Consider the following 7,774-nt stretch of genomic DNA (forward strand, 5'->3'; position numbering starts at 1 on the left):
CCTGTGAAAGAGTCATTTGACCCCAGGTGGGTCACGACCCATGTGTTGAAAACTGTTGCCTTAAACAAACACATGATAGTTCTACCAGCTAAACCTCTTGTAACTATTTTTATACTTTATGTTAGTATATGCACAGGACTAAAGAATAAGAAGAAGCCTTACATATTCTGAGGCTTATTGACTTTACTAGATGCCCTATAAATCTAAAAAAAAAAATAAAAGAAAAATTGATCCCATAACACCTTAGTCATTTAGGTGTGTTTTTCTTTATGATTTGGGGATGCTGATAAGGTCAAGGGGAGTAACTTTGCAATGAACACCTCCCAAAGAAACAGTCACAGTTACAGTCAGTCACCACTGCACTGAATATGTTTAGGTGGTGATTTTTTTCCTATGGCTTCTGGTGAGTTCCACACTGAAAGATGGCTTTCTTTGCATTCACCATTGCCACAGTAATAACAAGGTTAGTCTGGCTCATTCAGGAGATTCTAGGGCTCCCAGGATGTGTCAGTGGCTGAGAGCACTTGCTGTGTAATCATGAGGAACCGAGGTCAGATGCCAGCACCCCGAGCCCAGCACACACCTGTAACTCCAGCTCCACACAGACTGGAGACAGGAAGATCCCTGGGACTTGTTGACTTCCACCCTAGTTGAGAAAACATGAGCCTCAGGTCCAGGGAGAGACCCTGGCTCCAAGGAACAGGCAGAGTAATAAAGAAGACACTGCCATCCTCTGGCCTCTGCATACACATGCTGGCATGTGTGCCTGCACGTGCACTTACACATACACACATGAATGCATATCGTTTTTAAAAGGAAAACAGAGATTCTGTAGTCGCCCCAGACTTTTCAGTCTATGATTACAGATTCTCAGATTTTTCTTTTTTTTAAGTATACACTCACCCATTAGACAACAACACCTATCAGGGTGGCAAAGTCCGAAAGAGCTTTAAGTCCCAATCACACAACTTCTGGTAGTCACAAATTACCGACCAAGAGATTTGCCCGTGATAAGGAGTTGTACTAAGAGCTCCCTGGTGTCTCGTTTCCCCAATAATTTCTGTAGACTCTCTCAGAACGGTAGGAGTGTTCTAGTTTTTCAACTTCAAGAGAGAAGAGTCACATATCTTTCTCTTCCACTGATCTTCCTACATAACCTGAGATTCTACCCACATTTGGCCCTCCCCTCTTCCAGGACTAGCTGTTTATTGAAAGTATTCACAAAAGAAACCTTGATCAGGCTCTTTATCCCGTGTGCCAGTATTTCAAGGCTACTTAAGAATTCAGATTGAAAGCCAAAGAGAGACACCAAATTAGAGAACTGGTTTAAATTGTTCCTGGGGGCGTATCTGCCTCTTCAGTTTAAATTATTTTTAATTCTGCCTCATTGGCCATTAATTACTTTTATTTCTCTTCTGAAAAGCAATGCATTTTTATGGAATGAGGATATTTCTCTCAATCGAAAAAAAATCATGTGTGCGGGGGACAGAGATGGCTCAGTGGTTGAGAGCATGTGCTGTTCTTGAAAATGACCTGAGTTCTGTTCCCAAAAACCTCTGTGGAGCAGCTCACAGCTGCCTAGAACTGCAGTCCACGAGCGCCAATGCCCTTTTCTGACTTCTATGGGCATTTGTGTTCAAGTGCACACACCTGGTGTAGGAGGTCCTTCTGTTTATATGTTGCTTTCATTGGCTAATGAAGAGAGAAACTGCTTGGCCTGATAGGGCAGAACTTGGGTAGGCAGAGAAGACAGAACTGAATGCTGGGAGGAAGAAAGCAGAGTCAGAGAGAGCCGCCATGGAGACGCCAGGTCAGACATGCTGAATCTTTCCTGGTAAGCCATGACCTCGTGGTGAACACAGATTAACAGAAATGGGTTAGATCAAGATGTGAGAGTTAGTCAATAGGAAGCTAGAGCTAATGGCCAAGCGGTGTTTTAATTAATACAATTTCTGTGTGGTTATTTTGGGTGTAAGTTAGCCAGGCGGCCAGGACGAACAAAGGGCCCATGTTCAACACACACCTATTCATAGACCTATGCATAAGTACACATAATTTTAATTTATTTTCATCTTTAAAAAGTCATTTGTGTGAACTCCTACAGAGTCACAAGATCCTATTATATCAACATTTAATTCCAAGTCTTTGTATACTACATGTGCCCCTTATTAAATTAAACAATTCAATTTCATTGCTCATCCTACTAAGATGTGTCTGAATTGGACATAAAGTTATATTCATGAAATGCCTAAAAACGTTGGAGACATCTTTTGAGCATGCTGTGCCACCTACCTTACACCTTGGCTTTAAAATCATAACTCTGATTTAATTAAATGATAAAATAGTTTATCCTGAATCAAATATGAATGTCCATGCCATGGGTACATAGATTCAAGTTATCATGAATAACGTGTTTCATCATGAAAAGGTTATGTAAAATTTACAGTCCCAGGGAAAAAATAACCATGAATGAATGTGTTTCTAAAATACACAGTAGGGATTTCAGTGCTGAGGAGTTCTATTCAGAGGTGAGTGTGTGCTAGTCGGGGCAGACAGTCCCGGAAGAGAGCACAGCTCCCCCACTCAGTTTCTGTGGCAGGATCTTCGATGTTCTGCTGGAATCTTTCCTGCCCCCACTGTCGCCCTATTGTCTCCTGTATGCTTGGAATAACAGCTGTCCCTATTTCAGTGCTGAGGAGTTCTATCCAGAGGTGAGTGTGTGCTAGCCGGGCGGACTGTCCTGGAAGAGAGCACAGCCTCCCCCCCAGTTTCTGCGGCAGGGTCTTCGGTGTTCCGCTGGAATCTTCCCAGCCCCACTGTCGCCCTTTTGTCTCCTGTGTCCTTAGAATACCAGCTGTCCCTATTTCAGTGCTGAGGAGTTCTATCCAGAGCTGTCCCTCTTTCAGTGCTGAGGAGTTCTATCCAGAGTGCTGAGGAGTTCTGTTCAGAGAGTGCTGAGGAGTCCCATCCAGAGAGGAAGAGATGGGCAGGCACCAATGCAAGAATTCCTCCAACAACCTGAAAGGTAACATGTCATCACCAGAATCCAGGGATCATGAAACTAGAAGAATTGAACACCCTACTCCAGAAGAAATAGAAGAAATCGACAGAAAGCAGAACTTTATGAAAATAATAGAGGAACCTAAACAGGAGGTGAAAATCTGCCGTAAAGAAATGGAAGAGAAGTATAGCAAAAAGATTGAAGAAATGAGTAAAGAAATGGAAAAGAAATATTAAAAAAGTTTTGAAGAAATGAGTAAATCTGTAAATGAAACCCTGGGAAACCAAGAAAAAACAATCAAACAGGTAATGGAAACAGTTCAAGATTTGAAAACTGAAATGGAGGTAATGAAGAAAACATAAACCGAGTGCCAGCTAGCTATGGAAAATCTAGGTAAACGAACAGAAACTTCAGAAACAAGCATAACCAATAGAATACAAGAGATAGAAGAACAAATCTCGGACTCTGAAAACACCATAGAGAAAATAAATGCTCCGACCAAAGAAAACAGCAAATCCAACAAATTCTCATCACAAAACATTCAGGAAATGTGGGACACAATAAAAAAACCAAATCTAAGAATAATAGGGATAGAAGAAGGAGAAGAATTGCAGATCAAAGGCCCAGAAAATATATTCAACAAAATTATAGAAGAAAACTTCCCCAACCTAAAGAACGATATCCCTATGAAGGTTCAAGAAGCATACAGAACACCGAATAGACTGGATCAAAAAAAAATCCCCTCGCCATATAATAATCAAAACACAAAACATTCAGATTAAAGAAAGAATATTAAGAGCTGCAAAGGAAAAAGGTCAGGTAACTTATAAAGGTAAACTGGACTTCTCTATGGAAACCATGAAAGCCAGAAGGTCCTGGATAGAGGTACTACAGAAACTAAGAGACCATGGATGCAAATCCAGACTACTATACCCAGCCAAGCTATCGTTCACTATCAATGGAGAAAAAAAATATTCCAGGATAAAAACGAATTTAAACAATTCGTAGCCACAAATCCAGCCTTACACAAAGTAAAAGAAGAAAAATCGCAACCCAAGGAATCCAACATTGCCAACACTGCCTACAATAACTCAGACATCTAGCGACCCTTCATAAGCACAACTCAAAGAAGGGAAACAAACACACTCTACTACCCGCACCAAAAAAGAAAAAAAGAAAGAAAATAACCAGAGTCAACAACCACTGGTCATTATTATCACTTAATATCAATGGACTCAATTCACCTATAAAAAGGCACAGACTTAGAGATTGGATACGAAAACAGGATCCAACATTCTGCTGTTTACAAGAAACACACCTCAACTACAAAGACAGACACCTACTCAGAGTAAAGGGTTGGGAAAAGGTTTTCCAAGCAAACGGTCCTAAGAAGCAAGCGGGTGTGGCCATTCTAATATCTAACAAAATCAACTTCAAACTAAAATCAATCAGAAGAGATGGAGATGGACATTTCATACTCATAACAGGAACAATTCACTGGGAGGACGTCTCAATCCTGAATATCTATGCCCCTAATATAAAGGCACCCACTTATGTAAAAGAAACACTTCTAGAACTCAAGGCAGTCATCAAACCCCACACACTAATAGTAGGAGACTTCAAAACACCTCTCACACCAATGGACAGGTCAATCAGACAGAAACCTAACAGAGAAATAAGAGAATTATTGGAGGTATTGAATCAAATGGACTTAACAGACATCTATAGAACATTCCACCCAAATAGGAAAGAATATACCTTCTTCTCTGCAGCTCATGGAACCTTCTTGAAAATTGACCACATACTCGGTAACAAAGCAAACTTCCACAGATACAAAAAAAATATTAGTAACCACCTGTGTCTTGTCAGATCACCATGGATTAAAATTAGAATTCAACAACAATGCTACCCTCAGGAAGCCAACAAACTCATGGAATCTGAACAGTCAACTACTGAATCACGCCTGGGTCAAGGAAGAAATAAAAGAAGAAATTAAAGTCTTCCTTGAATTCAATGAAAATAAAGACACAACATACTCAAACCTATGGGACACTATGAAAGCAGTGCTAAGAGGAAAGTTCATAGCACTAAGTGCCCAATTAAAGAAAACAGAGAAAGCACACATTGAAGACTTAACAGCACACCTTAAAGCGCTAGAAAAAAAAGAAGCAGATTCACCCAGGAGGAGCAGAAGACTGGAAATAATCAGACTGAGGGCTGAAATCAACAAAATAGAAACACAGAAAACAACCCAAAGAATCAATGAAACAAAAAGCTGGTTCTTGGAGAAAATCAACAAGATCGACAAACCCCTATCCCTACTAATCAAATGGCAGAGAGAGAACATGCCAATTAATAAGATCAGAAATGAAAAGAGGGACATAACAACAGACACAGAGGAAATTCAGAGAATCATTAGATCTTACTACAAAAGCTTGTATGCCACAAAATTGGAAAATGTAAAAGAAATGGACATTTTTTAGATAAGTACCATATACCAAAGTTGAACCAAGACCAGGTGAACAGTCTAAATAGACCTGTTAGTCACGAAGAATTAGAAGATGTTATCAAAAATCTCCCTACCAAAAAGAGCCCAGGACCAGATGGTTTCAATGCAGAATTCTACCAGAACTTCCAGGAAGAGCTATATTTCGCAATATAGAAACAGAAGAGTCATTGCCAAACTCCTTTTATGAAGCTACAGTTGCTCTGATACCAAAACCACACAAAGACACAACCAAGAAAGAGAATTACAGGTCAGTCTCACTCATGAACATCGATGCAAAAATTCTCAATAAAATACTGGCAAGCCAAATCCAAGAACACATTAGAAAAATTATCCATTATGATCAAGTAGGCTTCATCCAAGAAATGTGGGGCTGGTTCAACATATGCAAATCTATCAATATAATCCATCATATAAATAAACTGAAAGAAAAAACCATATGATCATTTCGTTGGATGCTGAAAAAGCATTTGACAAAATTCAACACCCCTTTATGATAAAGGTATTGGAGAGATTGGGGATACGAGGATCATACTTAAATATAATAAAAGCTATTTACAGCAAACCAACAGCTAACATCAAATTGAATGGAGAGAAACTCAAAGCCAAACCACTAAAATCAGGAACACGACATGGCTGTCCACTCTCTCCATACCTCTTCAATATAGTGCTTGAAGTTCTAGCAATAGCAATAAGACAACATAAGGGGATCAAGGGGATATGAATTGGAAAGGATGAAGTTAAACTTCCGTTATTTGCAGATGATATGATAGTGTACATAAGCGACCCCAAAAACTCTACCAAAGAACTCCTACAGCTGATAAACACCTTTAGTAATGTGGCAGGATACAAGATCAACTCCAAAAAATCGGTTGCCTTCCTATACACAAAGGATAAAGAAGCAGAGAGGGAAATCAAAGAAGCATCACCTTTCACGATAGCCATAAATAGCATAAGATATCTTGGAGTAACTCTAACCAAGGAAGTGAAAGAACTATTTGACAAGAACTTTAAGTCTTTGAAGAAAGAAATTGAGGAGGATACCAGAAAATGGAAAGATCTCCTTTGCTCTTGGATTGGGAGGATCAACATAGTAAAAATGGCAATTTTACCAAAAGCAATCTATAGATTCAATGCAATCCCCATCAAAATCCCATCAAACTTCTTCACAGACCTTGAGAGAACAATAATCAAGTTTACATGGCAAAACAAAAAACCCAGGATAGTCAAAACAATCTTATACAATACAGGAACTTCTGGAGGCATTACCATCCCTGACTTCAAACTCTATTACAGAGCTACAGTATTGAAAACAGCTTGGTATTGGCAAAACAATAGAGAAGTCAACCTATGGAATCGAATAGAAGACCCAGATATTAACCCACAAACCTATGAACACCTGATTTTCGACAAGGGAGCTAAACATATACAATGGAAGAAAGAAATCATCTTTAACAAATGGTGCTGGCATAACTGGATGTCAACCTGTAGAAGAATGAAAGTAGATCCATATCTATCACCATGCGCAAAACTCAAGTCCAAATGGATTACAGACATCAACATTAATCTGACCACTTTGAACCTGATAGAAGAGAAAGTGGGAAGTAGTCTACAAGACATAGGCACAGGAGACCACTTCCTAAGTAGAACCCCAGTAACACAGACAATAAGAGAATCGATGAATAAATGGGACCCCCTGAAACTGAGAAGCGTCTGTAAAGCAAAGGACACTGTCAGTAAGACAAAAAGGCTACCTTCTGACTGGGAGAAGATCTTCACCAACCCTTCATCAGACAAAGGTCTGATCTCCAAAATATACAAAGAACTCAAGAAACAAGACACTAAAACTCTAATTAACCCAATTAAAAAATGGGGTGCTGATCTGAACAGAGAATTCACAACAGATGAACTTTGAATGGCCAGAAGACACTTAAGGACATGCTCAACCTCCTTAGCAATCAGGGAAATGCAAATCAAAACCACTCTGAGATACCATCTTACACCTGTCAGAATAGCTAAACTCAAAAACACCAATGATAGCCTATGCTGGAGAGGATGTGGAGTGAGGGGAACACTCATCCATTGTTGGTGGGAATGCAAACTTGTGCAGCCACTGTGGAAATCAATGTGGCTCTTTCTCAGGAAACTGGGAGTCAACCTCCCTCAGGACCCAGCAATTCCACACTTGGGAATATACCCTAGAGATTCCCTAACATACTGCAAAAGCATTTGTTCAACTATGTTCATAGCTGCACTATTTGTAATAG

Source organism: Myodes glareolus, chromosome 24, assembly GCF_982192425.1.
Source record: "Myodes glareolus chromosome 24, mMyoGla1.1, whole genome shotgun sequence".
Taxonomy (NCBI): Eukaryota; Metazoa; Chordata; class Mammalia; order Rodentia; family Cricetidae; genus Myodes; species Myodes glareolus.